We start from the raw sequence: 15,276 nt of genomic DNA, 5'->3' as shown, positions 1-15,276 counted from the left end.
ATTTTGTCGCCGCTGTTGTATGCAAATTTCGACTATATTATTGGTGGCGCACGCTCCTTGCGAAAGGCACTTTCTTCTGGTCCCTACACAAGCAATATTACCTTTATTGCAGAGAAACGCTAAGCAGAGTGCCAGTACTGGTCATTTATTTATCCGGTGAGCGCCGAGATTCCACTTAATTGTGGAAAATTGTCGTTTGGTCAGGTTGTCACAATGCACAGAGACCTGCGATTAATTTGGGAACGGGACGCGTGTAACCTGACGACAAAGACAAGGTGAACAAGCACGCATATACCTTCGTATTGTTTTTGTTTTTCACCTTGCTGTGGTCAGTGACCACGATTTCATCATGAACTGTCTGCACGATTTTCAAGAGATAAATTGTGTGTCATATGGTTCGAGAGGTGGGTGTCATGGTATACTCCGCTATAACCGCAAAGCGTTGTATTCCTTACTCAGCCTATACTATAAACATCTCGGTGTCGAAAACGGAACGGCGGAAACAAATGAGTGCGACGGAGCTATAATACGAACCTAGTTGAGGCGGTTATTATGATATCAACTTCAACGCACGAGTTTATTATATGTCCCCCAATATTTATTGACTATCGCTTGAGTGAAAAATCGATGCTTTTTTTTTCAGTTGCGATTGCCATGACTAAATACCCACTTCAGTGCAACATTATTGCGTCAGCTTCGGACACCAGTTGAAGTCACGAAGGCATATAGACGTTTCTCGTCGGAATGGCTAACACACTGACATGTGACTCCCGCGTCCTCTGCAGTTGCGCTTGTGCTAACCAGTACTACCTGCCATATGCGGTTGTCACTAAAACGGCTCGACCGCTTTTGCACGTCAACTCCGATTATACTGCGGTACGCGGCGTAATGTCGCTGAAGCGTCTGCCTTGATATTGCAGTAGCAATTCCTCGAATCTGCGACGTCTTCCGATGCGGACCTATATGTCTGGGGGTGGCTACATAGGGAACAGCTCTTATGCATCATTACGGAGGTTGTTGCATATGTTCGTACAACTCCCTCGTTTCTCTAACTTCCGCTTGGAAAGTATAAACTGTAACAACCGGAAAACGGGAGTTTTTTTTTTTTTTTTTTTTTTTTGCGTAAGGATGGTGCGGTGCCCAGAAAAGCAAGGTTTACACGATTGCGGCGCGCTCGCGATATAATAGAGAAATTCCAGGGAGGGAGGGAGGGAGGGAGGGAGGGAGGGAGGTCTGAATGTTGTGAGCTCGCGAGTTCTTTCTTTTTATTATTATTATTATTTTCTTTCTCTGGGTGTCGGGAAGACGGCGTACTTTATTCCGGAAGGGCACCATATGTAACAAGGTTCATCATTTAAAATGCAAAGTGGTATGCCGCTTTGACTGCAGCCCGTCAAAATAGACATAAAAAATAAAAGTAGAGCCGATTCGGGTTGTTGCCTCTGTCGCACGGAGACCAATAGCTCATTGTCTGCATGGCGATGGAGTGAAAGACGATGTTGCCGCCAACACAGTAGGGTGCTCTATGTGCGTGTGCAAAGAATTGCCAGTAGGTGCCATCATTCATCCAACATCATAGACTAGCTCTAGGCATCATTGAAGAGTGCTGACCGGTGCTTCTAACATACGAGAAAATTTGGTAGACCATGATATCGCCGTTCACTAATAGCAATGAGAAAAAGGGGGTGGAGGGGGCAAAAATTGCAAAGAAATATATGGGGATGATAGGATACATGGTTACTAGTAGGTTTTAGCTACCATGCAGCCATATTTTTAATGAGCCAGGTTGGCGGTGTTCGAAGCACTCTGGAAGTTTGGTAACTGTACAATACTTTGTGCCTATTCGAAGGCTACGGTATTATTGCCTCAACATTGATGATAGCATTGAAGTCGCGTTAATAGCTCTACAGTAACCTGGAGCTCCGTGCGCCACCATCCTAATTTAACGTCCAGGGTTATATGTAAATACACTGCCGGAACTTCCAAGCCATTGATTGAAGGTCTCTTTTATATTCACAACCTTACCTCTAAATTCGAGCGTGTCGTAGACTTCTCCCTTTTGTGCTGCGCTGCTACAATGGGAGCTATTTTCGTTTTCTTGTTGCGAAAGCTATATAAAGTGTGTCTCTTTTTTTGTTTTTTACCTGAAGGTGGGATTCATTTGTATTGGCCATATGCAGAAAATGAAGTGCTACGCGGGCTGCATTTCATTATTTCGTAGGTCCTTCGCCTCCATAGTTATAACAGCGGTGCGTACCATAAAAGAAAAAAAAAATAGTGGTGAAAAAGGAAGTTATGCATGTAACGTTACGCGTGAGAGGTAGCGGTAGATATTAAGGCAAGCTCTGGTATTTCAGCTGAAATCAGTAAACAATCACCATGGAGGCCGAATAAGAGACATGGTCCACAGTAGTGGTAAGTCATGAAAAAGGCGAGAAACAGAACCAGCTCCTGCGGAGCAATCACGTCGTTGAAAGTTATAGCGTAGGTGCTGCTTGGGGCTTACGTAAATAAGTACAACTGGAGCAGAACTGACGTAATTTCGGACGCGTGAAGTTGTTTAGCGAGCACATGCTGTGGTTGGCTGGCTGGCTGGATTGATTGGTTTTATTAAAAATACTAGGTAATATTTAGCCATAATTGTGTCGCCGTCAAACCCATGACGCTAAATGTTACGACTGTAGCGATTACCCGATGGGCAGCGAGTTCTTTCATTAACTGAGGAGTAACAGGCTTAATTTTTCAGAAATTGGAGTGGGCATGTGGGACGGGGGGCAGAGTCATGTGGGACGGGGGGCAGTAACCAATCGTTTCCATAAGGCAGACGCAGCACCCTCTGGCGCATATGATTACAGTCAGCTGATAAAAATGAAGATTGCTACATGAAGAAACTGCGTATATACGATGCCTAGAAGAATATCCCGCTGGTGCCTAATTTAAATAGCAAACCTACATAAAACAGAATGTGACCAAGGAGCAGCACAGTGGCTGAAGACGATTGGGTGAGCAAAATCTAAAAAAAAAAAAATCCATCTCATTTGCCATGAATTACTGCTATACCTCTGATCCGTGCTTATAATGCGTAAGCTTAGTATTTCAAATTGATCTTGTGGCGTCCAGATCCCAAGGTGAGCTTGACGGTGATCATCGCCTGGTCGTTTTCTGAAGGAGTCATACGTAACAGTGCAGTCGCATACCACCATCCAGATTCCCTGTTAGTCACCTGCTCAATTGCGGCGCTGCCTTCCGATTGTCACAACTTGGCAACAGGGGGCGCACTTCCTGGAAGGCTATCGTGAACTGCATTTACGTAATCTGAACAGCGCCGGTGACTTGTCTCGCTAACGAGCTCTATCGCAGAACTGACTTCAAGATTAAAGGTTATCATGCGCACACACATAGGTTTGGCAATGGGTGTTCACATAAACATAGTTTCCCCCTGTATCTATGTCCTGTCCCAACATCTTGTTCCCTCGTCCTCAGTCTACTTGTCCTCTTCAATGTGAAACATACTCACTGAAGAACGATGGTAATGTGGGCTTAGACAAGTTAAAAAAAAAAAAGCATGAAACCTCTCAACTCTCAACGCTAAGTAAAATGGGAAACATTTACGGCCTCAGACAAAGACATTTGCGATGTTATGCGTGTGTCTTTTCTCCTCTCTTGATTTATTTACTTATTTATTTATTTATTTTTGAACGAGAAAAGCAGAATGAATCAAGACCTCGTTTTCTCTGTTAGATGCAAGATGCAACCTAACGAAAGAAATAATAAACAATCAAGGCAAGGGAAGTATCGGGAACATTATTTGTACCCTTATAACTTCAGTGTAGTTAATATGGTGTAAAGGTAAAGAACAAATTTACTTCAAACGAAAAAACAACGGCACGACTTATGGTGCTTCATGGCGCTATAGGGCTACAGATTGCAGAGTCCGAAGAGAACCGGCCGGATGGTGGTGGTGAGACTTTATCAACCAGCCGAATCTCTGCTCTGTTATTTTTTTGTTCCTTCTACCGTGTATAACACGTCTAACGCAGGCGACTTGTGAAGACGGTGATGGAGATGGTCGTCAAAAAGGATCATCTGCATTAGACATTTCCGGTGTATCGGCGCGCAGTATACGTGTACGCACGCGCTAAGTTTCACTGCTTCGATTACATGCGCCGTCCCGCCGCCGTCGTATGTGTCGAGCTCGAGTAGGCAACGATGGATGTCGAGCGTGATCGTGGTTATGCGTTATTCGGCACAGCCCCACATTTCCCTTTATTATGGCCTCCCGACAGACGCCCGCGTCTCATGCAGATTTTTTTTTCTTCCTCGATCTTCTCTTGGCGAGACAGAAAGAGAGCAAGCTGAGAGACGAGCCGGTTGGTCGAGTGTGCTGTAGCGATTGCTCAATAGCCTGGAAAACCGGGTCAATCGGATAAAGCTGTGATGCAATGTACATATGACTCACCCCGCCTGTGCACTTCAAAAGTTGGTTATCTGGTAAAGTTTTCTTTGTAGTTACGTTACTTCCGTGGTTTCTCAGGAGAGCCTACAACAGTTACTGTAACAACAATGTCACGCCCTTTGAAATTGATGCAGATTTCAAGGACTGGCTAGTCGCTGTCCCCAAAGCCTCCATGAAAGCGAATACCTAAATGTCTGCCCTTCTGTTTCGCTAGTGCACGCGCACTGTGCCTCGAGGACCGAGTCCGAGTCCAGAGTTGAGAGAACCAAAAATATAAAGTACATTCATTCTGATCTCAGGCAATTACAACAGAAATTACAGAACATGCTCTCTAGGTTGGTTAAATACGATGGATACTTAGGTTGGTTAGTATTTATCAATGAGCGCCACAGTATACAGACACAGTGATAATGTACATTATAGAAATCGAATTGTTTTCGATATCAACGAATGTTTTTGTCTGCGATTATTCTATGGCGGTGAAATAATCCTTGTTACTTGTTGATTGTGTCGCGGAGACTGCGCTCTTCCATCATGATTCCACTGGGTCAGATTGCAATTGCAATCGACTCACCGACTTATTGATCTCGGCATGCTATATGAGCATCAGGCTAACTTCTGAAACTTTCCATCGCCCACAGTACATGGAAGGCCAGGGATATGCAATAAAAATAACAACTGCATGAGGTCTACGTTCCGAAAGCACTATATTATTGAGAGACATCGTAGCGGAGGGTTTTACCACCTAGAGTGCATTAACGTGCACGCAAATCTAACCACACCGGCTTTTAGCACTTGGCATTCATCAATATGTGGCCGCCGCTCCAGGATTCCATCTCTCAACTTTTGAATCCGCAGTCGAAGTGCCATAACCGCTAGAACACTGCGGCGAGTAGCCAAACATAGAGGTAAAACCTCCTCGTGCTTTCTTGTGGCTTCGGTTTTACTGATCATTAGTCCCACCTTGAATCTGCTTCGAAATTAGGCTAAGTCAGAAAGAAATAGCATAACGAGGTAAACGTCCCTCTACAGACAATATTCGGGTCCGCATCCCATTTTTTTCCTTCCTCGCTGCGTTCGCGCTTCTACCACAAAGCAGAACGTCTAACCTGCACTGTCGCCATCAACGTGCCTTTCTTTTCTTCGTTTGTCGCGCTGGCAGCAGCGCTGAAAAAGCGATGAGGCGGGCAGAGGAACAGGAAGGTTGGAGGAAATTAGAAAGAAAGGGGGGGAGGAGGAACGGGGGGGGGCGCGACTTTTCGTGTCACCGGGTCTCTGGGGGTTCTTTGCGCCTCGTCTAAGCCCCTGCTTGCCTGCTCGGAATAGACGAGCCCCTTCCACACACACGCACACACGTACACACACCTTGATTTCCTCCTCACCTACATAGTGGAGCTGAAGCACCGCTTGCCGTCTTCTCACGTGACTTCTCGGAAAGCCAGAGGGAGCACTGTTTGTGTGTGCTTGGCGTGGACGCTCGGTCGAGTTCGGTTCGTCCGAATTGCGCGGTTCTTGAAGTGACTCCGGGAGCACGGGCCTTTGGTCTTTCGCTGAACACCAGATGAATATACCTACAATGCCGCAGGTGTGGGAGTGCCTTTATAGCGGCTGCTCGCTTACTGTCGCTCATCGCAGAAGTAGCATGGAGTTTTGAAGTACGGGATCCGCACTACGAAAATATGGCACGACTACGGTAAGACGTCGTCTTTCCTTTCGCCACTGACGCTAATGTTCCTCGTGCCTGAATGGATTACCTGTTGTATCGTACGAGGTAACCAACTAATGTGAGCAGTATCATAGGGATTCAACGTTTTCATGAAAAGTCAAGGCTTAAATATCCCGCAAACAAGAAAAGATAAAGTTCTAGAATCCATTCCCAGTTCCTCTTTCGCTTTTCAATTGAACACTTTTATCACAAGTACATCCCGATCATCTTTTATGGAATAGTTGAACTTAGTGATGCGTAGGAAAACAATTGGTAGGAATGAAGTAAAGCAACCGTGTCTTTGTTGTTCGTATAGATTAGACAACACGACGATAACATAGTAATTGCATTGATTTCTTGTTATATTTGCTTGGGAGCAGCTGTCAACTTTGTGTAAAAAGGGAGAGATACCGTCGGTTACTGATCATACCCATACTTTTGCACCGAGGCTTACCGTAACCGTTTGGGCATGTATTGGAAACCTGTTTTTCTTGCCAGCTCTTTGAAAGCAAGCCAAAGATGTAGGGAAATAAAAAAAAAAGAGCCGTTGAGTAGGAAACGTCCTTTGAGATCTCACTTCTGACTCAATGTTGCGACTGCTAAGTACTAGACCCTTTCTTTTCGCTTATTTCATTCGAACTGCTTCATTAGCGTCTCCGAGCCAGTCTACCTGAAATGAACATTCGCAGTTCGCTCTGCCATTTCTTTTTGATTGCGCTACAATGCTCACCCGAGATCTATCGGTGAGACCTGTAATGGAAAGAGCGGTGTCAAACTTTGGCAAGGATAGGAGTGCAAGGTGTCCCGGCCGAGGTAGCTTACTGTATATAACAAATGTTAAAATTCGAACATAAAGAATTTACTTGGTGTAAATGAAAAGCGGCTAATCGTCTACTTCTAAGGAACATTCACCGACGAAATTCTCGCAAATGTTTCCTGTTTTCGCCCTCTCTCAATTTGTTTTTAAACCATCCTTCCCGCCTTGCATTAGTCCAATGTTAAACGTGCCTACTGCAACTTAGCTTCGTTGACGTGAAAAAACATGCACAAGATTTACATTCCTGATTGTGTAGTATGCTCTTCATGGGCGCATATTTTAGAAACTTGAATTATTCATCTGAAGCTACAGTTGCCCCGGATCGTGTCCCGCGTCTAATCACGTTTTTCGTCCTGGCACGTTGCTAATGACTTTTTCGTCGTGTAGACGTGTAGATGACTGCAGTAAATATATCGCTGTGTACATCCGCAAAACGAACAAAACAATCAACCGCAGCATTGTTCTTGACAACAGATTGTGCGAACTGCACTTGCCTAAATTAGGCCGAACCGGGACATGCGCCAGCTCTTCAGCGTAGTTTTCGGACAAGCTCGTGATTCTGTAGTGGCACGTCTTTACTGCAGTTGATAGTTAATTAATGAACCGCATTTTGAATGGTTCTGCTAGCAGGGCCGCCCACCCCGAGGAAACATGTTCCTCTCTCTTTCTTTCTGTTTATTTGCACGATAACGTGCTCGCGAAACAAACCCGGAGCGCTATATCTGGAACAACGCTTCCCGGAAGTCTATTGTTACGAAAAGCTAGCACGTAGTTTATAATCTCACCACAACAGTCCTCTCGTCCGCTATTACCGATACTTCGCCGTTATGATCACCCTTTGCTGAAGTGTGTGTGATCGATGGCCGGCTGCAGGGGTGATAGCCTAACACTGACGTTAACGACTATTTCGCAGCCGCTTATATCAAACACTTCCGCTTGAAAAACTCAATGCTGAGAGGCGCCTTTGAACAACAGTTTCTTGGGTAAATGTTGGTTCCAGCGAAGATTAATGGTCTCGTCAATGCGTTTTCTTTAAGCTTCACTTTGTGCGCGTATGTGTGCTCAGTTTTGTCGGTCGATTCTAAGTGATAAAAGAAGACTATAATGGTAATGTAAACGCTTCATTTAAAGTGATACCTTCTCTTCTTCGTTAAGGTGTATATGAAACTTTCAATACTCGTAAAGGCTGGACGGAGGAAATAAAGGGGAGAGGGTGAAAGCTGCACCACTCAGGTTACACTGCTCTTTTGTAAACGTTACGAAATAGCGTGGTGGGAAAGAAACCATTTGTCACACAATTGGTGCTCACGTTTCTTCCTACGATAAATCTGAAAAAAAAAGGTTTCGTGAAATTCAGTGTATCAGAAAGAAATTTGAAAAAATTAACAAAGGTAGAAAGGCGGCTAATGAAATTTCATAAAGAGGACACTTTCATCTTCTTTCTACTGCGGAGTATTTAGTGTGTATGTATGAGATGTGCCAGTTCATAGCGGTCATTAATGGCGCTAATGTATAGTGTAGGTCCGGAACCCCATAAGAAACGCAGTGAAGTTCACACGCCCTGACTGTAAACTAATAAGTGGAATATGATTGACACCGAGACCATGCGTGTGATGTGCTGAAGTATATACGATGCGCTTAATTTTCAGCCTGTTCACGCTTACACCAGGACAATCCTAATGTTCCCAGTGAATTCACTGTCGGCACATACTGAAATGTGATCGCATAGTGCCTTGTGTGGCTTCCTTAATTATGGGTAATTACGCGGAAACTACACGTGCAGAAACTCTTGTATTCGTTTTCAAACATACATTAGTCGAAAGCGTACTTTCAGAAGCACTGTTGAAAGTATACGCGGACATGAAACTTATTCAACTTGTTTTAGTCGCGTTCGTTGAAATTTACGCTAACAGTCAACATGGGAATCACGCCTTGTGCTTTCCGTGTGTATTTGGACCACGAAATGTAGGACCGGCAGTACAAACAGTCATCGCTGGTTTTTTTTTTCTGCGAGGCACGGTGTCAATGAGGTGAATAAATTTGATTTGTTCTGCATTCAGCGCGATTTAGTTTAGTTTTATGCTTGAACACTTTATAAATAACATTCCCGTTCTCAAGGAGAACAGAAAATGTACTTAGGTACCAACAAAATAGTCTGAGTTAATGGGTCCTCAAGGCTCCTCTTGAATTCGCTGATCTAAAGCTGTGTACTGCCTATCGTTTGCCCGTTTATTTACGAACGTTTATCATGTCAGTTGGTCGAATGGTGGAACATGGGAGAGGCCTTGGCCCTACAGTGGAAGTAGTCAAGCTAATGATGATGATGATAATGCCAATAATTATCAGTCATCACCTGAGCACCTTTCTTCCTTTCTCCCTTTCCTTCTATGATAATACTCTCTAGATTGTAATGATGACAAATCATAAATATCATCGTTTTATATACACTTTCAATGGACAGCCTCGCTCAACAATATCCGGTGAACACCGTTGTACGCTATCCGGTTGCATCTGATGCAACCTTGTAATTTTTACCATATTATAAGTCCTCAATATCAAGAGGCTATAAATAAACCAATACTTGCAAGCTGCGGGTCTGTACAACCGAAGTGGCGGCCAGATGCATTGGCTACTAATTCGTGAAAGGTGGTTTCTCTAAAATGTCTTATAGTCGCAACCGCTAACCTTTTTTTTCTCACCTGTAATGAAAGAATTGTGACGGAAACTACGATGAAAATGTAATTCTATAGCAAGCTTCACATCGAGCGCGTTATCACAAGAGCACGGAGACGAATGATGTATTTCTCTCTGTAACATAGACTATTCTTCAAGGAAGCGCAAGTTTCCTCTGTAAATATACGTTTACGCGTTTTATCTTGATACTATACACCGCGCGCGCGTTTAGCAATTTTGAAGTCGATACTGGGCAGTACACTCTCGCGATTTCACAAACGCTTCCTCGAAGCGGGTGATTGCGAAGGTTCGAAGAAGGAATGTACGAAAGGGTATCAAATTCTCGATGTAAGACATACCAACCGCAATATCGAACGGAATGCCGAGAAAAGATGAACGGAAATAGAAAGTTTAGTAAATGTGCGCCGGGGTTTAGTCTCCGCGCTGGGATAATCACATTGTCACGTATCTCTTGCATGACGTGCCCCTTACCTAAGTCAAGGAGAGAGTGTACTGTTACGTGGAAAGCTTTATTCAAGAAACTTTAGTCGGTTACGTGGAATGCGTAGAAATACTTCTAGCTCTACCTATAGTAACAGCGCTATCGACATTTGGTGTATATAAGAGGAACGAATCTATAGGAACTCTGCGGAGTTGAATTTTTATGTTGGACGTACGTATATAAACGTGTATTGCATTTGTTTGAATAATCTTATTCTAAGTCAAATGACCGATCAATACTGGTATTAGGCGCCGCTCTGCGCCACGTAGGAATTTTGGCATGAATTTTTCAAAACACTCATAAGCGCTGTGACAGTTCTTCGTATGCCGTAATTTCGAATGTCATTTGTCTGTGCCAGGTACAAAAATGAATGCACCAAAAACAGCGACAAACCACCTAGTTTGTGACGCAGAGTCTGCGTTTTGAAAACTTTCTGATCCAGCATCTTTTAAAATTCTGGAGTTAAAGAATGTTTTCATTAAATACACATGTATACACGAAATGAAAGATTGCAATCAGAAAGTAGGCGTAGTTAAGATATCTGGTTAAGTGCAGTAAACTTGACTTGAAATAGGTTCAGCAGTCCTTATAATTGTGTATGAACAGGAAAATTGCGTTTAACGATGGATTCAAATATGTCTATTATTCAGGCAAATAGTGTGAATTTATCCGAGAATTATGGGGCTTAGGGATGTTACAAAACAACTGCATGAATTACTTCATAAAGCGCTCTAGCAATTGGAAGTGAAATGAAACTTCAACGTTTCTTTGACTATTATGTGACGATATTGGCTCCAGTCCGTGTGTTTGTATCATTATGGGGGAAGTTTTTGTAAATATGGAGCCGTATTCTCAATACCATCAGAATATATCGATTATCCATGAAGCAGAAGCTGTTAGCCAAATACTTCCTATGAGTCAGGCGAAGAAGCTCGTCCGTCATTCCCGTAAAATGACGACTAAATGCATTAAGAGGGAATGCAGAAGCAGAAAAGTCTTTCGCTACCTTGCTGGCAAAACGAAAAATTGAAAATGCAAAGAGGGTATACATAGAATCGAGCAACGTTTTGCCATCACGAATTTAATTAGTGCGAAAGTGGCTGTAAGGCAAATCGCTGCACCAAGAGCGCGCGTCCGTCGTTGTCTTAGCCCGAGCTCCAATAGAAACTGCGCCACCGAGTTCCTTTATTATTCATTTCTTCATAAGAGAGGCAAGAACGCTATTGCGACACCGCAAAAACGCACGGACTTCTATAAATGGCTTCTATAATCAGACCGAGCACTCCGCTTCTGGTTCGTTCATTTGCGCGTCCCTATTGTTGGTGCGCTCGCGGCTGTTCTCTTAATTCTGCGCAATTTGAATAGAAACGACCCTTCCTTCCCTTCCTCGCTCACGGGTGCACTCAGCGTGCTACAAAACTGCAGAAAAAGGTAGCAACGTCCGCAAATTCTCGTTATGAAACGATTACTCCTAATTAGGGTTGCGCTTGTCGTCTGCACCCTCCTATAGTCGACGCGCATGCGCGTGTTCCCCGCGGAGCCCTCGTTGATTAGGGTTAGTAGCTCCGGGCACAGCCGTGCGCACAATGGAACATAGCGGGAGGAACCACACGTTGTTGCCGCACAAGCAAGAAAAGGCAAGGAAACGCTGTGGATGGGATAACGGGCGGGTCTTCGCATGACAGAAGGAGTTGGGCGACTGCCGTGGAGACGCAGCGATGGGACTCATTCAAAAGACAAACACAGAACCATGGAGCGGGTTGTGCGCTGCGTCGGCCCGAGAAAGAAAATGATGGGAGTTCTCTTAGTGCATTGCATCAGCGTCGCGAGCAGCGCTTCGTGTTTAGCGTGCGTGTCTCTTGTTTGCGACGGCGTAATGGTGGTGGCGTTTCTTTCTCGCGTGTATACTCGAGCCCTGTCGGAATCGTCTGGCGGGGACAGAAAGCGGTCGTTGCTATGCAAACCGCTAGGCGGCGCCACTGTATTTCAACTCTCGTCCGTTTGAACAGATTTGGAACGAACGACGGCGGTGGCGCAGATGCGGTTGTTGCGGGAGGAGCAACGATGCGACTAGCGAAGCGGCCGCGCGGGCATTGCCTGGCCCCGTCATGCGTGTATAATATAAAGCGATGTCCCTTTGTGGGACGTTTCGTTCGCGGCTGGGATGTCCGGACATCCATATTGCCAGAAGGTGACACTGTATACACGCCGGCGATGGCTTCGCTTCTTTTGAATTCCGGATTTTGAGGCAGTGAAGCGTGATCACCCTTTTGTCTCGAATGCCTTTCATTCCCTCGCAGTGTCTGCGATCTGCAGTTCATTGTATGATGCGGTCACATTAGATTTAGCAGGATCATTTGCAACCGCTACTTTCCCGCCTCGCTCCCGACATGGCGACATATAGGCCCAGTCTCAGCTCAAGTTTGTGTAGGCTTGTTTGTTTGATGCCGGTTTTCATTGCAAGAGTCTTCATAGTGGGTCATTTGTGAGTGAGTGAGTTGAGTGAGTGAGTGAGTGAGTGACGCTACACCGTAGCGTTTGGAGCGTATACGTTGTCTTAGTTCAGCACTGCGCGGTTCATGAACTGTAGCCTGCACAATATATACAAAATGGCAGAAGTTGCCCCATACTTGTGGCCTATGACAACAGTAATTGCTTGTGTTTAACGTGCTCAAAACTACGTCGTCAATATAAGATACGTTGTAGTGGCGAGCTTCGTAAATTTCAACCAGTTAGGTAGTTTCAACGCGGCACCTCTGTATTTACCAGTGCACGAGCCTCTAACATTCCCCCTTAATTTAAGTATGACTGCCTCAGACGTGGTCAAACCGGAATCCTTCTGGTAACCATCGTGACCACTCTACTATGGCAGTGGCTTCCCAGATGACCTAATTAAGCAATGCAGCAGATCGCCTCCGCCGCTAAAGGAGCAGTCTCGGCCTTACAGCTCATAAAGTCACCCAGTAGTGCGCGCTCATTGGCTCAGATTTGTGCGTATGCGTCCTCGATGAGGAAATGTCGCAGATCCTACAGTTCGGTGTTGCATCAAACTGTAGCCAAACTTAGTGCGTTTTCGCGCCATTGTGCTCTTTTTCTCTGCGGGCTGGAATCATTCGCCAAGGGAGAGATTCCTCGACTGATCTTTATTGCTGTGAGCATCTCATTCTTGCGCTCGGCTTTGCTGAACCCCACGATCTGCCGTGGAAAGATACGCCGAGAGGCAGCAATGATTGGTTGTTACGTGAGTATCTGATAAACATACGTTAAGTAAGTTAACCTCTCTAGAAATAATCTTTTCAATAAGCATCGTGTTCCCACCCCCTATTGATTGCACACTTCATGAAAATCACAATAAAGAGCAAAAGCCTTTTCGCGTATTTCAGAAGTACCATTTCGCGATCCTGAAAACATTACTCTTACCGCGACACAATACTTGGTAAGCGAAAAAACGCACAAAAAGAAACTGTTAGTGGGGACGCCGCTTTGAGATTCTCGCACCAAGCAATAATACGTCAAAGCATTTCGAAGGCGTCTACTTGACCTATACGTAGCTTTGAATTGAAAAAATTGAAGTACATTAATTGTAATCTTCAGCTGCCATAGACTTTGCATTCGAAGTTTCAACATATTTCATCGAGCCAATGTCGTGAAATTAAGAAAACTGCCTTGTGATATTTCTTACGTGACGCGTGGAGATTACGGCGAGAAATTTCGAAATAAAACTTCGACCCCAAATTTTATCTGCTAAAAATGAACTTATAACAATTAAACTTATGACATTAGAGTTGTCAAGGTGCAATTTATCAATCTAAGATAACTAATTGGTTCTCTTTAGTGCCCCTTTATTACAGTGCAAGAGGTAGCAGCAAGACAACAGTGGCATGTATAAATCCCAGCTTGGTGGAAAGCTGCAGGGCGTAATGGAGAACGTTGCTGGCAGCCCATGACAATACATTACGCACTGCGCGGTGCACATGGCTCAACTTGGTCGCAATAGTCGCAATAGCGCAGTCGACCGTGACAACGATATCCTATTATGAAACACAACGATATCCACCGTGTTCACGGATCAGGCGCCATGAATCACTGATAAACGGAGCTTGCAAGGTTACTCGTGTGCCGTGTGTCTGCGTTACGTTTCCCGCCGTTACGTCAGACGCTTCTCGGGCAGGAAGCCCCGTAAAGGTGGCACAATCGGGCGACCATGGTTGACTCATGGGGCGTTCCGCGGTGTCTGAAGCCACGCTGGCTTTCGCAGGCATGGTACAGCAGAGCGGAAGGCATTCAAAAATTGAGCGCCGCATGAAACAAAGGAAAGAAAGCTATAGATAACGAAAAATAATGAAGTGCGGTCGTATTGTAAGCAGTCGCTTGACAAACCGTTTATGTGCCGTTGTTTCCTTTAGAAAGTTCGACAGGATTCCACGTACCTTGGAAATTGATGTTATGCGAATCTTGCGGATGAAAGGTGACGGTGTATTAAATTTTTATTAATGAAACGTTACGAAGTGGCGTAAGGCTATGCATAAACGCATGCACAAAGTTACGTTAAAGGTACGGATAACCTGGATACAATCAGTTGTTTACAGTGGCAGGGTAACGATGCTAACAGCAGCATGAATCTTCAATACCTGTAGTGGTAAGGTGATATGAAGCACTGGTGCTCGCGAGGATCGCAACACTGGACACTGCTCCTTAAACAAACTTTAGTGGACGGCGTCTAACTCCAACTGGCGTACCCCGACGTGACGGCTGTATCGTAGAAGTACATATGTAATGTTTAAATAATTAGATAGCCAGAAGAGCAGCCACAGTAGACGTTTCACAAACATTAGTGCATATTTTAAAAGTAGTTCTGAAACTTGGCGGGGCTCTGTCTTAGAATACTTGATTGCCGCGCATAATTCTTGGAATTGATTCCTGCTGAGACCACGACATTTCTTTTTTGAATTCGTCGGGTCGACGCGCTGCCACTGTTACCTTTTTGTAACGCTCATGCGTCAAAATTATCTATGTCTTTTTGCCGTTCTTGGGGGGGGGGGGGAGGAAGCAAGAATAACAAAAGAGAAGGCAGGGTGGTTAACCAGGCACATGCCTGGTTTGCTACCCTACGCTGGAGGAAT

The 15,276-nt window shown here is 44.7% G+C and overlaps 1 protein-coding gene across 6 annotated transcripts in view; it reads left to right on the top strand.

Annotated features, from left to right (window-relative positions):
* Window positions 1-15,276, top strand: part of Epac (Exchange protein directly activated by cAMP) — a 416,212-nt gene that overhangs the window by 124,286 nt on the left and 276,650 nt on the right. The window contains exon 1 of one of the 6 annotated variants that reach the window (XM_075888354.1): window positions 6,026-6,149. The exons of the other annotated variants lie outside the window; for them this stretch is intronic. The gene's annotated coding sequence lies outside the window, so the exon portion shown is untranslated. Of the gene's footprint in view, window positions 1-6,025; window positions 6,150-15,276 lie in introns of those variants that run through there. 6 annotated transcript variants of the gene reach the window in all.

Source organism: Rhipicephalus microplus, chromosome 1, assembly GCF_043290135.1.
Source record: "Rhipicephalus microplus isolate Deutch F79 chromosome 1, USDA_Rmic, whole genome shotgun sequence".
NCBI classification, from domain to species: domain Eukaryota; kingdom Metazoa; phylum Arthropoda; class Arachnida; order Ixodida; family Ixodidae; genus Rhipicephalus; species Rhipicephalus microplus.
This window is presented reverse-complemented; position numbering and strand designations above follow the sequence as displayed.